General features: G+C 45.1%; 1 long non-coding RNA gene across 1 annotated transcript in view; it reads left to right on the top strand.

The window, feature by feature from the left end:
• The window catches only part of LOC114814196, a 93660-nt gene that overhangs the window by 11620 nt on the left and 59708 nt on the right, over window positions 1-22332 (top strand). Inside the window, exon 2 of the long non-coding RNA XR_003761944.1 lies at window positions 10664-10782. This is a non-coding gene — a long non-coding RNA (uncharacterized LOC114814196). The remainder of the gene's footprint in view (window positions 1-10663; window positions 10783-22332) is intronic.

Here is a 22332-nt window from a genome sequence, read left to right as displayed (position 1 = left end):
CTGTACTAAACGCTGGGGAGATGCAGTCACATCAGACAGGGTCCTTGTCCCACATGGGCCTCGCATTTTGAGGAATTGGTGGACTCTGTCTTCGTTTCTCCTTTCTAGAGTCAGATGTGTGGGTGGAAGTGACACTTGTCAGAGGAATAGTCAAAAGGCAGTCCAGCAGGAAGGCATAATAGGAAACAGCAGAGAGCTTGAGGAATCCACAGACTGGACCCCAAATCAATCAGCTTTACTGAGAGCTTGGGAGAGCATCATACAACAGAGTTGGTAGACATGTTCCCTGCCCACCACGAGCTTACGAAGGTCTACAGTTCTAGAGCTCACAGTCTACTCAAATACGGAATAAGCAAAAGACGACACTAGTTAAATGTTGCCATTTGCTTTTTAAACTGAGCAGTACTGTAGCTAAGTGGATCAGATATTTCAAGCCCACCTCCTCTCTGCTAAAGCGGAGTTATCCTGCTCTGAAGCTTGGAACAGGAGAGAATCCTAGGAGGTCATTCATCTCTCCTCAAAGTACCCAAAATCCTGTCACTCCTGGCCGAGGGGTAGTATTAAAATGCTGAATGCGAGAGGGAATTCAGTCGGATTTTTTTTTTTTTTAAAAGGCATGAAAAATGTAAAAAGCTTTAAAGTTTGACTTTCCTAAAGGAAAGGAAACTTTCCAGAAAGGCACTGTTGCGAAAGGACAGAAGAGAGGAGGAAGAGTCTGGTAAAAAGGACATGATGTGAAGGCACTGTAGAGTCTCATCCAACAAAATCAAACCAGAACGTTCAGAGTCACCGTTAAAATACTAAAGTACCGCCTGGATTAGTCCTTATCCAGAATATTCTTTAATCGTGGGTGATCGTTTATGCCACACAGGCCAAGATATGAGTACAAGTGGGGGGTATTTTGAATATGCCGTATTTTTACGGGCTTGTCTCGCATTCCTAATGGCATTTTAATAGGAGTTTTGTATATAGTAGATTTAATCCAGATTCAGATTTCTACTCTCCCATCATCTGGTACTTGTTTGCAGCCTTGCGTTTAGTCTGTTAATGGAGGCAACATACTTGGCAACAATGTAATATTTTTGAGTTGCCCCACGGTCATTAATCTGTGTCCAGAGATTATTCCCTTGGTCACGAGCCACAAAACACATATGCTCAGGCAATTAAGGGTCACGTCTAGCTTAATGGGGCTGAGACCAACTCAGTGGTTCAATGAAAGTGCTTTCCCAGAGAAGGCCACCCGGTTGTAGCAGGTCTTCCAGGGAGAGATGACTGTAGCGTTGACTTGGAGCACATTTTCTTTTCTAATGGCATTTAATAATAATAAAAATGGTATTTGTTGAGTGATTACTATGTGCCAAGCACTGTTTTAAGCGCTGGCGTAGATCCAGGCTCGCTGGGTGACCTTGGGCAAGTCGCTTATTTTCTCCTCGATTCAGTTTCCTCAACTGTAAAATGGGGATTAAATACCTGTTCTCCTTCCTATCTAGACTGTGAGCTCTGTGTGAGACACGGATTGTGTCAGGCCTGATTAACTTGTACTCACCCTCCCAGTGCTTAGAACAGTGTTTGATACATAGTAAGTCTCAACAAATACAAAAAAAATTAAAAAGAACATCGATCAAGGACAACCATTAGCAGTGATCCAGTTTTCACTTAATGTTAACACAGAATCCCTTTTCTGTGCAGATTATAGGCGTGTCAAATTTTCCTCTGAAAACTAGACCAAAAACAAGAAGTCAAGTGGAGGCTAGTTACAATTCCTTTGTAACTGAGCCTGCTTAAACAGAAGCCATTTCCTTTAGTTCCCCAAAGACTCAAAGTAGGGGAATCATTCCTTGAATGACTCCTACAGTCCTCTGGCCTGTAAATTCACGCTCTAGATTGTAAACTCGAATGAATGAGAGAGGTTTCTCTTCGGTTTGGGAAGAGCTGTAACAATTTATGACAGAATCGAGCACATTAAGGGACTGTCTACCAACTCTGTTATGTTGTACTCTCTTGAGCACTTAGTCAAGTGCTCTGCACCCACCAAGTGCTCAAATACCATTGATTGATTGGGTCATTGACGAAAGGGGGTCTCAACGTCTTTTCCTTCAGTCCTTGGCAGGTTATAGGAAAGTTTAGTAACTCAGGGGCCGTTTTTAACTGATAAACTGGCTGCCACCTTCTCCCTTGAGTCGTGTTTTTGCCTCAGAGTTGCCTCGTGTTCGCCTTTTTCTTCAGTGGCACTTAATTACTTGGTGCTTTTTTCCTGAATACCAACAATCCCCATGGATGGGGGAAAGCAACTCTGACTTGGTTCAAAAGCACGGGGCTACTCGTTGGGAGAAGAGGAATTACTCTCTTCGTGAGGAGGTCAGAGCCCACTGCGACTGTCCATGGTGCCAGGGGTGTGGGAAGCGATGAGCTTGGAAACTGAGCTCAGGAAGCGAGGTGTAAACTCTTCTATAGCCAGGCAGGCCGGAGTCACATGTTGGATTTTTCACCATCGTTATTGCTATATTTCTGAAGGAAGCCAAGTGCCCCAGAACGCTATAATTAGTTTTTGTGTGGCCGGCACTTAGGCCCCGGAATTTTTGCGGCAAGGGTGATATTTAGTCCAAACACCGTCCTGCTGGCATCGGAAACCATGGCAACGGTGATTTCTGATCATTCGTAAGCTGTTTAATTTGGCCTAAACATTTACGGGCATTATTCTCCCAGCTATTTTTGAAAGTAATTTTTTTTCACTTCAAATATTTCAATGGACGTAAATTTGTATTATCCTCAAAAAAAATCTTCTGGAAAACACTAACCCATCAGCCTTTCTTTCTCAAGACCCCCGAGGGAAGAAATGATTTACAAGTCACCCCTCTTTCAGTCTCCTCCTCTTGGAACATTTTGCTTAATCTAAAGTCGGGATCAAAGCGTGAGGGCTCAGACAAGGACCAGACCCATCTTTTGAACTGACTCACAATGCAGATTTCCCATTTTCTTGGAAAGTGGCAGAATGGTACAGTCTGAGGAAATTGTCTGCATTTAAGGGGGAAACATAAAGGAGCTTGGATGTAAAAGGAGACATTCTCTGATTTCTGTGGGGGCATTTGTCTGCTTTTTTTAAACGGTTTCTTCCATGCAGTGGGAGAGCCCGTCTAATTTGAGTATAATGACTTTGCTGGCGTGCCGATTTTACCTATTTCGAGGGCATTAGCTGGAATGATCTATAGGCTGCCATGGGGGGAAAGGGGGTTGTCGGGAAGAAACTGAAAGGAGCTTGGAATAGCTCAATCATTGGCATTCTTTACATTTCTCTTGCGATCTCAATTTAAAAGCTCCCACTCAGGTAAAGTGTCTCGGGATAATTTCACCACATTTGTCAAAACTTTTTATATGCAGGGGAGTTTCCTCCCCCGCGGTGAAGTTAATGTACAGTTTTATCCTCTTCGGTATGCACCGGGCGGGGGAGGGCAGTCTCCTTTTGTTGATACAATATTTACCAGCCAGAATTTAAAAGCTGCAAATCTGATGGTGCCAAGATTTTTTCTTCCTTTTGAAAACTAAAGAATTTGTGGGAGTAGGAAGTTTTATTTTGTTGGTGATAGAAGCTGATTATATTTGGTTTTGAAGAGGGATGGCTTGATATCTGGGAAAGAAAAACTGTCAGCTTGTAGAGATCTTCTTCTTCAAATGCCATCGAGGTGCTTCAGACCCATAGCCACTCCTTGGTCATCCTTTCCAGAATGTTCCATCTGCGGCTATAAAGTCGTTCTGGTATGTGTAGCCATAGAGCTTTTTGGGAAAAGACACGGAAGTGGTTTACCTTTGGCTTTTTCCCCCTCAGTTAAAAACTTGAGTCTCTGCTGTTTTCTTTGATCAACATTTTGATCACTTTATCATCCGCCCTTGACTTCCCCGTGCCGCTGCTCCTCAGCACAGGCGAATCGACACGTCGACGCTTTGGTTTAGACCTTTCCATTCTGGGGAACACTATGTGGCGTAGCTCTAAACTTCATCTGTGTACGCAAACTCTCCTGCCACGATGAGGCATTGATTCATAGGAGAGATGAGTTGTTTAAGCTGAGAATCCTTCTTTGGCTTGTCATTTCCACCTCCCCCCGTCCTTCCCCAAAGGGGGTGTCCTCCCCCCATCCCCCTTCTCCCTCCATTTTTCCCTCTCTTGGTCAGTGAATTTGGTTGGATTCTGAAATTTATTCTGGACCACACATCTCAAGAGGTCTCAGTGACAATAAGTTCTAGTTAATGTAGTAGAGTAAGCTATAAATAACAGAATGGCAGGTGTCTGGGTTTCTACTGATGCCTCAGGGCTGCCTGGCTTCCTCTGTATTGCATATTCATAGATAATTGTACCTTTGCTCAAAGCAGAGTTGATGGTCAATTACTCAAAGAATTCAGTCCATGCAGATGCCCAATCCAGATTATTAATTTTTCAGTGAATATGTGTCACCACCACTCCCTGGGTTCACTGGAGAGTTTGTAGACACGATTACAGTGATTTGAATTTCCAATTTTGGTGTGGGTTGCTTCATTTATTTAATCGTATTTATTGAACGCTTGCTCTACGCAGAACGCTGTACTCAGTGCTTGGGAGAGTACAGTGTAACAATAGAGAAGCAGCGTGGCTCAGTGGCAAGAGTCCGGGCTTGGGAGTCGGAGGTCGTGAGTTCTAATCCTAGCTTGGCCGCTTGCCAGCTGTGTGATTTAGGGCAAGTCACTTAACTTCTCTGTGCCTCAGTTACCTCATCTGTAAAACGGAGATTAAAACTGTGAGCCCCAGGTGGGACATCCTGATCGCCTTGTATTCCCCAGCGCTTAGAACGGTGCTTTGCACATAGCGCTTAACAAATACCATTTATTTTATTTTTATTTTATAGACAGACACATTCTCTACCCATAGAGAGCTCACAGTCTAGAGGAATAGGATAAGCGGTCCGTACGGTATGGAAAATTGAATCCCCAACCTTGGCGTTAATATGGAAAATTGAATCCACAACCTAGGTGTTAACACGACGCTCTAACCAACTGAGCTAACCGGCCGACCCCTATCCGTTAAGGAATAGGAAACCTTGAAGGATCACTGCTGCCAGGCCACCCTATCCAGCCCCAGTTTCACCAGGGAGCGAAATTAGGTCAGCCTTTGATGATCTGCATATCGACAGGGTAGAATCAAAACTGACACCTGACCAACGGATGGACTTTTCGCTACCATCCTTTTGAGACGTCCGTGAGTTTACTCCCGCCATATCGATCTTAGAACATCCTGTATACCTTCAAGCCGGTTAGATTCATTACGTTCTGGAGTGACAGGGTTTCCGTTCCTGGAAAGGGGAAGGTAAAAGTCTTATCGTGTCCGTCAGAGAGACGTGCCTGCTGCATATTTTCCAAGGAGAGTGAATTGCTGGAGAGAAGAGCAGAGCACATCTCACGATGGGCAAGAGATTAATGGTAGGAATGACACATGGAGGAGAAACCGGGCTCAACGGCCTGCTGGGATGAGGAGTCCATCTTGGGGATTAGCGTGAGATCATTTAAGAACCCAGCTCATCAGCGACAGGAGGGAGAGGACACTGGCTAGAAAGAAGTGTTGCAGGGTAATTCCGATGCCCGCTCAGTCCCCTCGTTTGTTAATGTTTCTCACTGGGTGTAGCTAATCAATTATATCGAGCGCTTACTGTGTGCAGAACACCATACTAAGCACTTGGGACTTGCATAATCCACCGGATCTTCAGAAAATCGTTTTTTTCATACACCGAGTAAATAATAATCATAACTGTAGTATTAAGTGCTTACTTTGTAGTAAAGCACTGGGTTAATAAGGATAGTGATAATAATGATGGTATTTGTTAAGCGCTTACTATGTGCCGAGCACTGGTCTGAGCTCTGGGGTAGATGCACGGTAATCAGGTTGTTCCATATGGGGCTCACAGTCTTAATCCCCGTTTTACAGATAAGGTAACAGAGGCACAGAGAAGTTAAGCGGCCTGCCCAAGGTCACACAGCAGGCAAGTGTCAGAGCGGGGATTAGAACTCCAGTCCTCTGACTCCCAAGCCTGTGCTCTTTCCACTTAGCTATGCAGGTCGCACATGAGGTTCACAGTTTAGGAGGGAGAAAATGAATCCCCATTTTGCAGATGAGGGAACTGAAGCACAGAGAAGTTGTGACTTTTTTTTTCATGGTATTCGTTAAACACTTACTATGTGCCAGACACTGTACTAAGCACTGGGGTAGGTACAAGCTAATCAGGTTGGACACAGTCCATGTCCCAAGGGGAGCTCACAGTCTTAATCCTCATTTCAAAGGTGAGGTAAGTGAGGCACAGAGAAGTTAAGTGACTTGCTCAAGGTCACATGGCAGACAGGTGGAGGAGCTGGGATTAAAACCCTGGTCCTTCTGACTCCCAGGCTGGGGAATCTCTCCACTGGGCCATTGCTGCTTCTTACCCAAGATCACGCTTGCTGAGTCACCCGATTAGCCCACTAAGCTAGAAAACACCAACTCACTGGAGGCTTGGTGTGAAATACCTCTCCTCCCTTCTCTTTCTGCCGCCCACCCCGCACGCTCCGCTCCTCTGCCGCCCACCTCCTCACCGTCCCCCGTTCACGCCTATCCCGCCGTCGACCCCCGGCCCACGTCCTCCCGCGGTCCTTGAACGCCCTCCCTCCTCACCTCCACCAAACTCACTCTCTTCCCCTCTGCGAAGCCCTACTGAGAGCTCACCTCCTCCAAGAGGCCTTCCCACACTGAGCTTCCCCTTTTCCCTCTGCTGCCTCTCTGCCCCCCCCTTCACCTCCCCTCAGCTAAGCCCCCTTTCCACCCGTTCCCTCCGCTCCTCCTCGTCTCCCTTCACCTCCCCTCAGTACTGTGCTCATTTGTATATATTTTTATTACCCTATTTATTTTGTTAATGAGGTGAACATGCCCTTGATTCTATTTATCGTGATTAAGTTGCCTTGTTTCTGTCCGTCTGTCTCCCCCAATTAGACTGTAAACCCCTGAATGGGCACGGATTGTCTCTATCTGTTGCCAGATTGTACATTCCAAGCACTTAGTACAGTGCTCTGCATATAGTAAGCGCTCAATAAATACTATTGAATTTCTCTCTGTCAGGGAAGATGCTGCTTTTTAAAAATAAAAATAAAAAAAAGCCACTTTCCCAGTAAACCTACTTGATTTCAGAGGGCCAAGCAATTTCTCCAGGCCCCTCTATTCTGAAAGCTTGGTTAGGCAGAAGAGAGGGCCTTTAGCTTTTTTGCATTCTTTGAAACATCTCCCTAACTCCCAACCGGGTTCCTTTCTCTGTGTCTAGCAACTCCAAATACTCAGTGCAAACAGAAAAGCCTCCAGCAAGATTCCTTTTGTTCTTATGGCTCAGAGTGTTCAGCCTTAACCCGATACTCACTGTATTTGAAAAAAGGGGTGGGGGGGGGGAGAGTGAATAAATCATATGCCAATTTAAAGACTCATCTTATCTAAATATTATAATTTACTCTATATGGCCCACAATGAAAAGTTAAAGTAATCCCAAATCCAATTTAAATTTTTATATACTCTTCTGGGAACTTGTAGAGGGAAATGTTTATATTCTGGGTAACAACTGGAACGGGTTAGAAGAGAAGTATTTGGTAATAAACAAGTGTGCCCGGTGCAATTTTAGACCAAGCTCGCGCACCCGCACCTTCACACATGCACAAGACGACAGTTATTATCCTCAGGTGTGTTAGAAAGTCATTTTTGCCAGTCCTCGCGGTTTTAGCCGAATGCTGTTTATGCACGGGCGCCCTCTGAATTCTTGGAAGCTACAGTTGCACCGTGGGACTAATGGCCGGGTTTGGCTGCGGGTCTCGGAATCTTAGACGAATAACTTGCAGAGCCTCTAATTAAAGCGGGGCTGGTGATAGTTAGGAGGGGGTAACAAATGGGTCATTGTGAGGCTCTGGAAGGGTGGGTTGCCCTCACTGAAAGGAGCGGGCGGGTCCACGAGGCCGAGCGAAAATAACACAAAGGGACCCCGAACGAACGTAACGATGGTAAACGGATCCTAAGTGCGCTATTCCCCCTGGAAGGATCAGCCTAAACTGGAGTGCGGAATTGATCGGGACTCCGCTAATTACAAACCCTTTCAAACCTTTGCTGGAGCCGAAATAATGAAGTCCAATTAATGCTGCCATTTTGAGGCCTGGGAATCACGGGGACTCGGGGTTTGCCAGGGACAATGTGGACCCCTGTGAGGCTCCCGTGAGGGCAGAGGGGACTTCTGTTCTTTGATCTGGGCCCTACACAGGCTCTAGGGCTTTGGAAACAAATAGCCCCTCTGGCAGAGGGACTGGGGACTCTGGGGAGGGGGTTGCCTTTGGGCAAGAGTGGGTAAAGTTGGAGGGCATCGAAGGTCACCTGTAGATAACGGAAAGTCCGGTTCCGTATGGGCTGGATGATCCTTCGGCCAGGGCCTCTCAAGGTTGGACCAATTATCTCCAGGAAATAATTTGTCCCCTTACCCAGCAGTTTGGAAGTGCTTAGTACAGTGCTTTGCACACAGTAAGTGCTCAATTAATAGGATCGTTTGCCCGAGAGGACCCGGATCCTCCGTACAATCCCATTAAGTGAGCGATTACTGTGTGCAAAGCACTCTACTGAGCACTTCCGAACTGCTGGGTAAGGGGACAAATTATTTCCTGGAATCAATTGTATTGATAATGATGGTATATGCTAAGCGCTTACTATGTGCCAAGCACTGTTCTAAGCGCCGGGGTAGATACAAGGTAATTGGGTTGTCCCACGTGGGGCTCCCAGTCTTAATCCCCATTTGACAGATGAGGTAACAGGAACAGAGAAGTTAAGTGACTTGCCCAGAGTCACAAAGATGGAAGTGGTGGACACGGGGTTAGCACCCACGACCTCCGACTCCCAAGCCTGTGCTCGCTTGCTGTGTATAGAGTAGTAATAATAATAATTGTGGTACTTTAAGTGCTTTCTTTGTGCCCTGCACTGTTCTAAGCGCTGGGGTGGATACAAGCAAATTGGGTTGGACACAGTCCCTGTCCCACGTGGGACTCACCGTACTCTATTAATACTTAGTACTGTGCTAAACGTTTGGGAGAGTACAATATAACACATTCTCTGTGCATGGCTATGTAAAGTTGGTTTGGGAGCTTTGTGTCGACCAACTCATTTGTATTATACTCTCCTAAGAACTTAGTACAGTAAATGCTCATTAAATATCATTGATTTGATGGATTTGGGGGAGTGTGTTAAGGGTTAGTGAAGCAGCTTGGCTTAGTGGAAAAAGCCCTGGGAGTCAGGGGACCTGGGTTCTAAACCTGACTTTGCCACGTTCCTGCTGTATGACCTTGGATAAGTCACTTCTAGGATAAGATCACATATATTAAGTGCTTACCAAATACCACCCTTCTTCTTTCTTCTTCTTTCTTCCTTCTTTCTTCCTTCTTTCTTCCTTCTTTCTTCCTTCTTTCTTCCTTCTTTCTTCCTTCTTTCATCCTTCTTTCTTCCTTCTTTCTTCCTTCTTCCTTCCTTCTTCCTTCCTTCTTCCTTCCTTCTTCTTCCTTCTTCTTCCTTCTCCATCTCCTTCTCCATCTCCTTCTCCATCTCCTTCTCCATCTCCTTCTCCATCTCCTTCTCCATCTCCTTCTCCATCTCCTTCTCCTTCCTCCCTCCCTTCTTCCTCCCTTCTTCCTCCCTTCTTCCTCCCTTCTTCCTCCCTTCTTCCTCCCTTCTTCCTCCCTTCTTCCTCCCTTGCCTCTGTAATGTGAGACTGTGAGCTCACTGTGGGCAGGAATGTGCCTGCTGATTGTTATATTTAACTCTCCCAAGCACTTAAAACAGTGCTCTGCACAAAGTAAGCGCTCAGTAAATACAAATGGATGAATAAAATGAGTTTTTTGGGGGAGAACATTTTAGATATCAGAAAGGCCATACAAATTCAGTCATGTAAAGAAATATCACTAAAGGATTTAATCAGTCCAATGAATGCCTGCTTTGTGCAGAACACAGTACTGACTTTTTGGAAGAAGACAATAGAATTAGTGTGTATTATGGCTACCCTCAAAGAGTTGACAATCTAGCAGCCCCAAGACTCTACGGCTAAGCTGTCCTTGACCTAGGGATCCGGGACCAGCTATTTGTTGCTGAATTGCACTTTCCAAGCATTTAGTACGGTGCTCTGCACACAATAAGCTCTCAATAGATTTGACTGACTGAATCGTTTAGACACCCTGTTTTTAATTTTTATTTTTAAAGGCACAAGTCACTTTGAGTTCTGAGATACTTCCAGAAGCCATAGGAAGATCAGACTTAATGATTTTCTTTTTTATCACTGTTAAAAGACAAGCAGCGTGGCTTAGTGGAGAGACCACCGGCTTGGGAGTCAGAGGTCGTGGGTTCTAATGCCGGCTCTGCCGCTTATCAGCTGTGTGACTTTGGGCAGGTCACTTAACTTCTCTGTACCTCAGTTACCTCATTTGGAAAATGGGGATTGAGACTGTGAGTCCCACATGGGGCGACCTGATTATCTTGTATCTACCCCGGCACTTAGAAGAGTGCTTGGCACATAGTAAGAGCTTAACAAATACATTATTATTATTATCATCATTATTATCCAAAACAAGTTTCAAATTGTCATATGCGTGTGTGCTATCCTCTCTGTAGGTCTAAAAGCAGAACAGTGACGTGGCTCAACAGCAGTAAAAGAATCACGGAACGGGATCATCCGACTGCTCTTGGGAGTATCCGTTCAGACAGAGGTGTTGTCATCAGCAGAGACCCTGGTAAGGCCTTCCTGCAGGATGGAATGGAAAGAGAAGACCTAGAAAACCTAAGTGATGAATTCTGATGTTGAGGGAAGTCACGAAACATGAGTCAAATTGGGTCCTAGAGGGTGAAAGAGCTGATTTTCCAGAGAATCCCAATGCCTTCGGCCAGACACTGCTGTTGGTATGGTTATCCTCCGGTTAGGAGTCGGCGAGCCTTCTTCCGTGACCGAGAGTGCTTTTTGAGAGACGTCTTGAGCGTGCACATGCTTTGGTCCACAGGTTAAACTGGAACCATCGACCCCAAAAGGCCGAAAATTCAAATTGTTGAGGAAAGGATAAGACACATCAGCAGGTTGGGCTTAGTTTGTGTATTTGGCATTCAGCACATATGTGGCAGTTGAAGGCATTTAGGTGAACACATTGTATATTTAAGTTTGTAAATACCTAGCATTTTGGGGGGGATGTTCTCTCTATTTGTAGTGTTGATGGTTTGCTTTTGGAAGTATTTTTGATAAACTAAAGTGTATCTTCCGTCTGTGTTAGGGGATGAAGATGCGTCTTCTGTCTGTGTTAGGGGATGAAGATGCCCCTGGTGAAATTTAAGTGAAAGTGTCTCTTACTGAAAGACCGTAGCAGGATCCACACTCCCTATTGCCTTGTGCTCACACGAAGATTGTCCCTTTGCATCCCTATTTTTCTGTAGCGTTGTTACTAGAGAGAGTGAAGGCAAGGGATGATGGTGGTGATTTTTAAGACGTTACACGTTTACCGTTGAATGGAGTTGGATATTTTGTTGAATTTGAGGAATTCTGGAAGTCAGCAAATCTACAGTTAACTATTGGAATATTGCTTTCTTGTAAAAATTTTATCTTTAAGTAGTTTTTATTTGCCAATTCATACTTTTCACTACTCTGAACAGCACTTCTTCTGTTGTACGCTAATACGTCTTAAAAAAGATTCGGCTCTAATTTGCTCGATTACCCGAGTCCTGAATTTGATAGTTGGAATAACTGAGAGAGTTCCAAACTGCAAACTAAGGACTTCCTCTATTCTTGCACTCATTATCACCTCATCCGATTTTTTATAATCAACTCCAAATGGAATGATGATCTTGAGAAAGAGGGAACTGAGTCTTCCTGCAGAATCCATAAGCGATTGGCTGATGGCGACAAACCAATCTGACCTCGGAATGTGTTTCCATAAAACCGCTTTGAGTTGGGAGGAAGGCTTTTTATTTCCTAGCCAAAGAAAAACCAGCAGACCAAAAGGCAACAATCCAAAGTGAACATTTATTACCCCCAGGCAAGCCTACGTGTGGCACCTCAAAAATCTTCAGAAATGGAAAACTAGGTTTGGTGGGAGCCTGTTTAGCTGGAACAAAAGGAAGCTTTCCTCACTTGTGTCTTCCAAATCTCTCCTTCATGTTTCTTTTTATTTATGGAACGACAGCAAACCGAATAGCCTTATTTCCATAGATTTGATTTTTCCAGTGCACTGTTCACCTAACCTTTCACTAACTCTCGCATACTCAGTGGAGCATGTGATTATTGTACCATAACAAAACCATGGGGGGTGGAGGATGGGTGTGTTGTGAAAGGTATAATCTATGGAGGTAGTCATCAATAAATGTACTCGAGAAATCTTCAATTTATTCTGAATTTCTTAATAATGACATTGCCTTTCCCCCCCGCATGGACACATTAAATTCTTCCAGTTGAGGGAAAAATATGATTAAAGGTACATACACTGTGGAGACGAGCTGAAGTTGCTCTGAAAATTAAAATCTCCTGATTGAAATTACGGGTTAGGAATAGAGTGTCTAGATATTGCTTCTTTTCAAGAATCTGAAGGCAAATCTGGGAGTGGAAGCTTTCATTATTCGGAAGCTTCAAAACAACCTGCGTCTTGTAGTCTAGAGAGATAAGCAAAGCATTGCTAGCAGGCCACTTTTGATCTTACCTGTAAACCTGGTATCTTGAATGAGATGTGAGGCAAATATTCCCACTGTCTTTTTGGTGAAAGGGTACTTCTTGGGCTTTAATTTTTTGAACGTGCACAGTCCGTTCCCCACCCCCATGTACACAAATGCGTGCATGTGCCTAGAATATTAAATAGCTATATTATCCCATTTTAATAGGCTGCTTTAGGAAGCAGCATATTTCAAATTTATGATTTTTTTTCTGGAAGACAGAGCATCGCTCCATTTGAGAATGCTATTGCTTTTGTTGAACTAAAAATCAAAAAATCAAAAACAGAAGTAACTCTTGAATGGGCAGGAGTGAACGACTGTTCATCTTGACTATCAGACTTTCTGGCTTCTACTGAGTAATCCTCTGCAGAGAAAGATAATTTCTAGAGAAGGTTTTCCTGAAAAAAAACAACCTTTCCCTTGTTAGGTTCACTCTGATTTCTCTTAGCCCCTGTAGTCCTATGCTTATCTTCATGATTGGACTAAAGATTCAAGCTTTAGGAGAAAACTATCCTCTCAAGGCATTCGGTCTGACCGGGATGCTGGTTAACTTTCCATTGGATCAAGGTGACAATTATTTGGCTCTTCATGAGTGTCAAAATCCAGGAGTTTTATCATGAGTCCTTTGGAGTGCTTATTTCTTTTCTCTTGGATTAGGTGTGTGTGGGGGGGTCCCTTTTAAAACAACTCATTATTTCATAGGGAAGACATCTGGAATCTTGGTTTAGTGCTGGTTGAGTGTTTCTTTTCTTGGCATACAAGGTACTTGAATACCCTGAAGCCAATATGGCTTTATAGATAGTGAGCCACCTATCTGGTGAATTCCTCAGGAAACAATCAGGGGTGGGTGACTCATGATGTCACCTTTAAACTGGTGGAGTTAGAAGAAGTTAGAATGCTTAACAAATACCAACATTATTATTATTATTATTACCCCGGGGACACTTCTCTACCCCTCAGTTTTCTCATCTGTAAAATGGGGATTAAATACTTGTCCTCCCTCCTCTTCGTACTACGAGCCCTAATGTGGAACAGCGACCGTCTCACCTGATTATCTTGCCTTTTCCCCAGGACTCAGTACGGTGCTTAGTGAACAACAGATACCCCGGTTATTATCATTATTATTAAAAGATACACTTAGGATATTTGACTTCCTCAACCTGCTCCACATTTCCTGATCCCCTTTCTTTTCCTAGTTGTGAAGGTTTCAATTTCACATCCCTTCACAATATTAATTATAGTTTTTGTTGCTTGCTATGTAAGTCTTGGGGTAGATCCAAGATTATTGGTCAGTCAGTAGTATCTATTGAGCGCTTAGTTTTGCAGATCACTATAGTAAGTGCTTGGGACAGAACAATACAGTAGAGATACAAACTAACCGGATTGGACACAATTCATGTCCCACGTGGGGCTAATAGTCTTTAATCCCTGTATAACAGATGGTAACTGAGGCACAGAAAAGTTAAGTGACTTGCCCAGGGTCACACAGCAGACAAGTGGAGGAATTAGAACGCCTTCCGACTCCCAGCTCCATGCTCTACGCACTAGGCCATGCTGCTGCTTCAGATCTGAGAGGGAGAGAAAACATCTTATCTCCGTGTTATAGGTGGGGAAAGGATGGCACAGAAAGATCAAATGAGTTGCCCAAGGACACACAGCAGGCCAGTGGCGGAACTGGGGCCGCAACCCAGGTCTCCAAACTCCCAGGCCCAACCTCCTTCTCATAAAATCCGGGCAAACCCCAGATTCCCAGGTCTAACTAAGCTCCTTCCCACAAAATCCACACAAGCCTTATTGTTTATCCTCATGACAGACCCTGCTACTTCTGGACCGCCCTGGTGCTCCTTATGCCTTTCGGTTTGACCTTCTGCTCTGGCCTTTTCTCTCAGCAGCATTCCAGCATAGTTCCACTAGGTGTGAAGTGATCAACCCCTGAGGGGCTTCCCTCCTTTAAGGCAAAGTCACTCCATCTGGACTAGTTTGACTTCCAAGTGGGGGTGAACTTGGTTCTCTGCCTCAAAAAAAAAATCCTTCTTCAATGGGAAAAAATAAAATGTTATTTACACAGTGAAAAAAGACATTTCGTACCCCCCTTTCCACTCTTAAACCAGTATGTTGGCAGTTTGAGACACTCGAAGTCTTCTGGAGAAAGCACCTTTCTATCTGGGCGCCAGAAGAGATGGGAGGAAAGAGGGGGAGAAAGAGTGGGAAATCTGCTGCCCCACTCCCAATTTTCCCACCTCAAGTCATGAACGTAAAATTAGGAGGCAGGTGCTCTGCAGTCTATCTTTAGATCCAGCCCTCAACAGAGCCGGGATGGACCTTTGCTGACTCGAGGGTAAACTGACATCGAAAAATGGATTCCGTGTCGGCGGTGGTGTTGGAATTCAATCTTGGATGGGCACTGGCCTTCGGATTAGAAAATGAGTCTGTCAGTTGGAATGGCTTGATTGTGGCACGTCAGGAGTTGATACTTCACTGGACGGAGGGTCTTCTGGGATTGGTTGCTGAATCGTACTTCCCAAGCTCATAGTACAGTGCTCTGCACACAGTAAGTGCTCAATAACTACGACCGAATCAATTGCCTCTCTGGGCGTCACCCCACTTTTACAGAGGAAGGGAGGGAAGTTAATCCAGTGAAGGCAAACTGTCCCACAGTTTCTCCCCTTGCTTTCCCTCTGCTTAGAATAATCTCCCTCCTGTGGAACAGAGTTGGTTGAAGATTCTGGTGTGGCCAGGAAAGTGGTTAGTCATCCCCGGCCGATTCCCTGTATGTGCTCTTCTCTCCACTTGTCCTCCTTTTTTTGGCTATGAAGGGACTACTTAGCAGCTGATATCACCAGACAATGGGGTAGGAATGTTCAGTAACCCAAAGTAGATTCCCCACTCCAGTCACCACGGTCGATGTCTCTGACGGCCATCAGATTGGACCTCCGTATATCCCACGATGCTCTGTTTTAGCCTCTCCTCCTCCTCGGTGGCCACTAGTCTCCCCTTACTGAGGTTGCTCTCTGCTGCATTCGGGGATAACCCATGCTCTGGTCCATCACCACGTAGGTTCTAGGACCTGGGTTCTAATCCTGACTCTGCAACTTGTCTGCAGTGTGACCTTGGGCCAGTCACTTCACTGCTCCGTGCCTCAGTTACCTCATCTGTAAAATGGGGATTAAGAGCTCCAAGTGGGACCAGGACTGTGTCCAACTCGATTTGCTTGTATCCACCCCAGCGCTCAGTAGAGTGTCTGGCACATAGTAAGCACTTAACCAACACCACAATTACTATTATTATTAGGTCGAGGCTCTTGGATAATCTTCTAACTTACTCTGAGGTTATAATGTCTTTAGTATCACTAGCCCCCAGCCAGCAGATAGAGGAGCAGAGGAAAAGTTTCGGAAAACACCCTATCGCTAGTATTAGTTGTGACTTTTTCTGTTGGAGTTTCTATTGCTATTTCTTTTCTCCCTCTTCTAGTCTTTTAAATTGAATTCTCAATGGGTTGCAAAGAAGGGTAGTTCAAACCATAAATTCAGGGAACTATGCAAGTGAAAGAGAGGATAAAAACTTCAAGTAGTGCTTTAAATAGTCAGGGGCTAGTAAGTTCTGTGAGCTATAGGTGTGCAGAGGAGGAAGAGAAGATTTAACCTGCAGAGAACGTGCTAGAGAAGGACGTAGACTTCTCAAAAATGACACTTTCTGGGTAGAAATCATTTTGTCCATATTGCAAACGTGTCATCGCGGTGCCAAGAACCACTGACGGATTCGAAGGAAGAATACATTTTCGAGACCGTCGTTCCCCAGAGAGAAAACACCATCGATACCCAGCTGCACCTCCGTCGCTCAGACAGGCCTTGCCTTAACAATGGCAACATTCACCGTAATTACTTTATCATAAGGAGAAACATGCAGGCACTAAAAGGGTCCTGCGTTTGATTGGCAGCTCAGCGGGGGGTGGGAAGGAGGCGGGGAGGGGCAGGAGTGAATTGGTGGTAGCTTTTTATTACAACCGCCTCCGGAGGACGATGCCATCGCCGGCTCTTAGCGGAAAGATTCGCCTCGTGGCTTCGGCCAGTGGTATGAGATATGATCCACGACGGCAAAATAGGGCGGCCAGGGGAGCGGCGAAGGAAAATGTCAGCTAGCGGAGGGTCACGGGGCCTTGTTTTTAATAATCAGATTCAGCAGGCCCAGGGTGGTCTTTCAGGATCAAACCACGGCTCACCGGGGAATCTCGGGAGACTATACGCTACGCCGGCACGGTGCGGCTGAGAACTGTTTTGTCAAAAGGTTCCAGCAACCCTAAGGGTGTCAACTGCGGGAGAGGGGAGTGGAGGGGAGGGGGGACGTTGAGGGGTACAGGAAGAAGTGGGATGAGGTACCTGTCACAAGAGATTGAGAGAGAGAAGGCTTTAGAAAAGCAGGAGCAAGGAGAGTGTCGCCTCCGTTTTCATTTCAGTCGGGGAATGATGGGGATGGAGGGTGACAGATTCAGACACTCTGGGCAGCTCAGATGGCCGTAATCCACCTAATTTGAATGAGTTTCCAATCCGTGAGGCTTTGATTGATCTGGAATTTAGGACTTCCTACTACTAAGAGTAGCGTGAGGAAATAAACTGAGGGGACTGTATTTCTAATTCGGCGTGTCCACCCCCGGTTAATCCACAACACCCAGGTTGGAAATGGGTTAATAGAAAGCGGATTGAAATCTTAACCTCTCATGTCTCTTCACTTCCATTTGTTGGGTTCCATCGACCGGCTCTCTATCTCTCCTGAGGGAGGTGAATCTGTGAAACTCCGGCTAATTCTCTGCAGTCACCTACACAATCAGGAAGTTGGAACCCTCATGGTGTATATGTTTGTGTGTTTTGGAAGGGGGATTCCCAAAGTACGGGGAGAGGGACCCCAGAAATTGGGCAGGTGGCTGTTAGCTGAATTTCAGTTCGGTTTTGGAGACCCCAGAACTATTTCGTTTTGTTGTCTGTCTCCTCCCCCTTCTAGACTGCGAGCCCGTTGGGTAGGGATTGTCTCTATCCATTGCCGAATCGTACTTCCCAAGCACTTAGTACAGTGCTCTGCACACAGTAAGTGCTCAATAAATACGATTGAATGAATGAATCCCTGTCCAGAGCCTTGAACTCTGTCTTCCCAAATAGAGTAGAGAAGTGTATGATTACTGCAGACCTGTAAAATATAGATTTTCTTTTTGGGCGTAGGGGGGACAGCTGCATCTAGCTGCCTCCCTATCTTTCACTACACGATTCTAAGAGATTGGAAATCGCTTCTACTTAGTTACCACGGAAAATTCAGAGCTGAGGGTTTAAGTTGTAATAAACGGATTCTTTATAAGGGACGGATGTTTCCCATAACACAAGCCTCAGTTTCCTCCATTTTAGTGCATGCCAAATGTCCAGAGGATTTGAATTCTTAAGTCACGTCTGTGACGGTCTCGGAAAAGAGACGGTTAAACAAACATTGATTTTTTTTTTTTATCAGCATCAGAATGGGCTCCAGGTCAGGATATTTTATTTCTGCTTTTATGCACCAGTGAACATTTTTTAATTAATCAGAAAGCCCAGTAGCTGCAACTTTAATCCTCTAAATAACCTTTTCAAGAAAACACCCCCTACTCTCTCCCACCCTGTAGAGAAAATGGTTTCAATCCATTAGCCCAAATTTTCCATCTTAATTCTCTGCAAACGTGGCTGACTGGTAATGATTTTGCCTTCCCAACTTGCCATTACATAAAACAGCCAGGCCTGTTGCAAATCTCTTCAACACACCCCCTAATCAATCTCCACACTGGGCGACGAAACACTAGATTAAAGATGAAATGGCTCTAGCTATGTGTTGTGATTTCCTTACCATGAACATTAGTCTTCGAGTGACCAGATGGATCTGCCTTCTGTCTTCCCCTCGCCTTCTTTTTAAACCCTACGGTGACCCAGAGACGGGGTGGCTAGCGATGATGATTTCTCCCTCGAAACCAGACCTCTGAGACACATGCGCCATTTTTATCGTCGACCATCCGACTGTGACCGGAGAATCAGTGAGACCCGAGTGGAAAAAGCACAGGTTTGGGAGTCGGGGGGCCTGAGTTCTAATCCCCATTCGGCCAGTTGCCCGCTGTGTGACTTCCTCTAGACTGTAAGCTCGTTGCGGGCAGGGGGCAGAGTCTACCAACTCTGCTATATTGTACTCTCCCAAGTGCTTAGTACAGTGCTCTGCGCACAGGATGTCCTCAATGAATACAATTGATCGACTATTCTGTGCTTCAGTTTCTTCATCTGTAAAATGGGGATTTAATGTCTTTCTCTCACCTACTGTGAGCCCCACGAGGTCAGGGACTGTGCTTGACCTGATTAACTCGTATCGACTCCAGTGCTTGAAAAGTAACAAATATAATAATAGGAAATATCACAATAATCAGTGGTATTTATTGAGCGCTTGCTTTGGCGAGTACAATAGAGTTGGCAGACAACTTTCCCCGCCCCCAGTGATGAAGAATGGATCTGGAAAGACAAGACTGACTCATGCTTTCTCTCATCTGAAAGTCCTAGAGTGGAGGTGGGGAAATAACCACTTAGCACAGTGCTTTGCGCACAGTAAGCGCTCAATAAATAAGACTGAATGAATGAATAACACAGACAACCATTTTTAGGCCAGATACCTATATGACCACAGTTACTGAAAAGACACTCGTGGCTAGATCCTGACTGGGCAAGTTGGGAAGCAGTGTGGACTATTGGTTAGAGCACGGACCTGGGCGTCAGAAGGACCTGGGTTCTAATCCCAGATCTGCCACTTCCATGCTTTGTGATCTTGGGCAGGTCACTTAAATTCTCTGTGCCTGCTACCTCATCTATAAAATGAGGAGTAAGACTGTGAGCCCCAGGGACTGTGTCTAACCTATGTAGTATCTACCCCAGCTTTTTACACAGTGCCTGGCACAGAGTAAGTGCTTAACAAATGCTACTATATACACACCCAGCTCTCTTAGATCACAGGGACTACAGCCTTGTAGGATCCCTGTGGAGGAAAGTTAAATCCTATTTTAAGTCCTATTAGAAATCCTACTGAGGTCACACTTCCTCCAACAGGCCTTCCCCCAGTAAGCCCTCTCTTTCCAAAACCCCCTCTCTCTTCTGCGTTGTCTGCTCACTTGAATCCGTACCTTTTTGGCATTAGGTGTTCACCCCACCCTCAGCCCCATAGCACTTACAATAATAATAATGTTGGTATTTATTAAGCTCTTACTATGTGCAGAGCACTGTTCTAAGCGCTGGGGTGGATAGAGGGTGATCAAGTTGTCCCACGTGAGGCTCACAGTCTTAATCTCCGTTTTCCAGATGAGGTAGCTGAGGCACAGAGAAGTGAAGCGACTTGCCCACAGTCACCCAGCGGACAAGTGGCAGAGCAGCGATTCAAACCCATGATCTCTGACTCCCAAGCCCAGGCTCTTTCCACTGAGCCACGCTACTTATGTACCTGTCTGTAATTATTATTATTATTTTTTTTACTAATTCCCATCTCTCCTTCTAGACTGTAAACTCATGGTGAGCAGGGAATGTGTCTACCAATTCTGTTGTTTTCTACTTTCCCAAGTGCTCTGCACCCGGTAAGCACTCAATAAATATCATTGCTTCGGAAGGTGGAATCGGGCCCAAAAGAACTGGAAGTCTATTCCAAAATTTGCTTAATCTAACTGTAGGAGATTGAATTTAGCCCGTCTCTTTGTCTCTCTCTGTATTACATTAGAATTCTGGTGCCTATGACTACCATGTATGATTTTAAAACTTTCAGGATGCCTCCAAATCATTTTCTGGCCCCGCTCCAACTATCAGTGGTTGACCTTCTTTCCCAAAATGCCTCGTGGATTATCCACATTATCCTGAGGCGGAGAACTGTGTGATGCATGCAATTTTTGAAAAGTTCCCCATTTTTATAGCCTCTGCACAGTTCCTGTCCCCCCCCCCCCCCCGGCTCTAGCAGAGCAGGCATTTGTGAACCCATCGTACCATTCCCTCTTCCTTGTTCCTCTTCTGTCCCCCATGATTCCCACACGGTAATAATTATGGAATTTTAAGATCTTACTATGTTCCTGGCACTGTGCTAAGCACCGGGGTGAATATGATAAAAACAGTTCAAAGTGACCGTCCCATGAGAGGTTCACTAATGTAGGTGTGGGAGGACAGACATATAGAGAGATTATATAGATAATTAAATCTCAGAGTGGGGGCATTTTAAAAATGAATATAAGAAATGAAAGATAAGAGGCTGAATAGGGAATTGACCAGCCCTAGGAGAAAGTGCTGTTCCTTCAAATTTCTCAAACTGCAAATGACCTCGTGGAAGCGGGATAAGGAGGTATTTTGCTTCCCTGGCAGAACGCTCCGCAAGGAATAGAGGATTTAGCTTGTTTTTCAACCCATGTTTACACTCCAGCCAGAAGTCAGCACTGACAAATAGGATTTCCTTATGCACTGTGAAAGCCTTTTGAAAATATAGTCCAAATAGCAGTTTATTGAAAGGCCTCCAATGTAGACACAGACACCCACAGGAAACATTTCAATACAAAATGTGAGGGGGGGGAAAACAATCTTCGACTCCTCCGAACTGGGCCCGGATGATATTCTTGTCATACAATGCGTGATGATGTTTCTATTGCTTGCTTTGGAACGGCTTCTCTTCCGCCAAACTTCATATAAACATGCCACACTCTAAAATTGTTTTGGGAAGCTTCCATGCAAATGATTGCAACCCAGATTTTTGAAGATTGCTTCTGGCATTTCTTAATATTCCCTTGGAAAAGATCACTTGGAGAAATGGAGAGGCTGGCTTGCCACAGGAGGGGAAGGTGGGTGGTGATTGCACACTATGGGCAAACAGCACAGCCATCTGCTCACGGTTTACCACCTGCTAAACGTGAGAAGCGGCCCGGCACGGACCTGGGAGTCAAAAGGTCATGAGTTCTAATCCCGGCTCCTTTACTTGTGTCCTGTGACCTAGGGCAAGTCACTTACATCTCTGTGCCTCAATTATCTCACCTGTACAATAATAATAATGCTGATGGTATTTAAGCATGGACTATGGGCCAAGCACTGTTCTAAGTGCTGGGGTAGATACCAGGTAATCAGGTTGTCCCACGTGGGGCTCACAGTCTTAATCCCCATTTTCCAGATGAGGGAACTGAGGCACAGAGAAGTTAAGTGACTTGCCCAAAGTCACACAGCTAAGTGGCAGAGGCGGGATTAGAATCCCCGACCTCTGACTCTGAAGCCCGGGCTCTTTCCACTAAACCACGCTACTTCTCACGGGGATTAAGATTGTGAGCCCCACATGGGACAGGGACTGTGTCCAACCCGATTTGCTTATATCTACCCCAGCACTTAGTACAGCGCCTGGCACGTAGTAAGTGCTTAACAAATATTATTATTATAAGATCTCGCTCTTCATCCCCATTTTACAGTTGAAGTAACTGAGTCCTGGGGAAGCGGGGATTGTCTCTATCTGTTGCCCAATTTATACATTCCAAGCACTTAGTACAATGCTCTGCACATAGTAAGTGCTCAATAAATACTATTGAATGAATGATTTGACTG

Source organism: Ornithorhynchus anatinus, chromosome 9 (assembly GCF_004115215.2).
Source record: "Ornithorhynchus anatinus isolate Pmale09 chromosome 9, mOrnAna1.pri.v4, whole genome shotgun sequence".
NCBI classification, from domain to species: domain Eukaryota; kingdom Metazoa; phylum Chordata; class Mammalia; order Monotremata; family Ornithorhynchidae; genus Ornithorhynchus; species Ornithorhynchus anatinus.
Note: the sequence above shows the minus strand (reverse complement) of the source record. Positions and strands in the feature narration are given on the sequence as shown.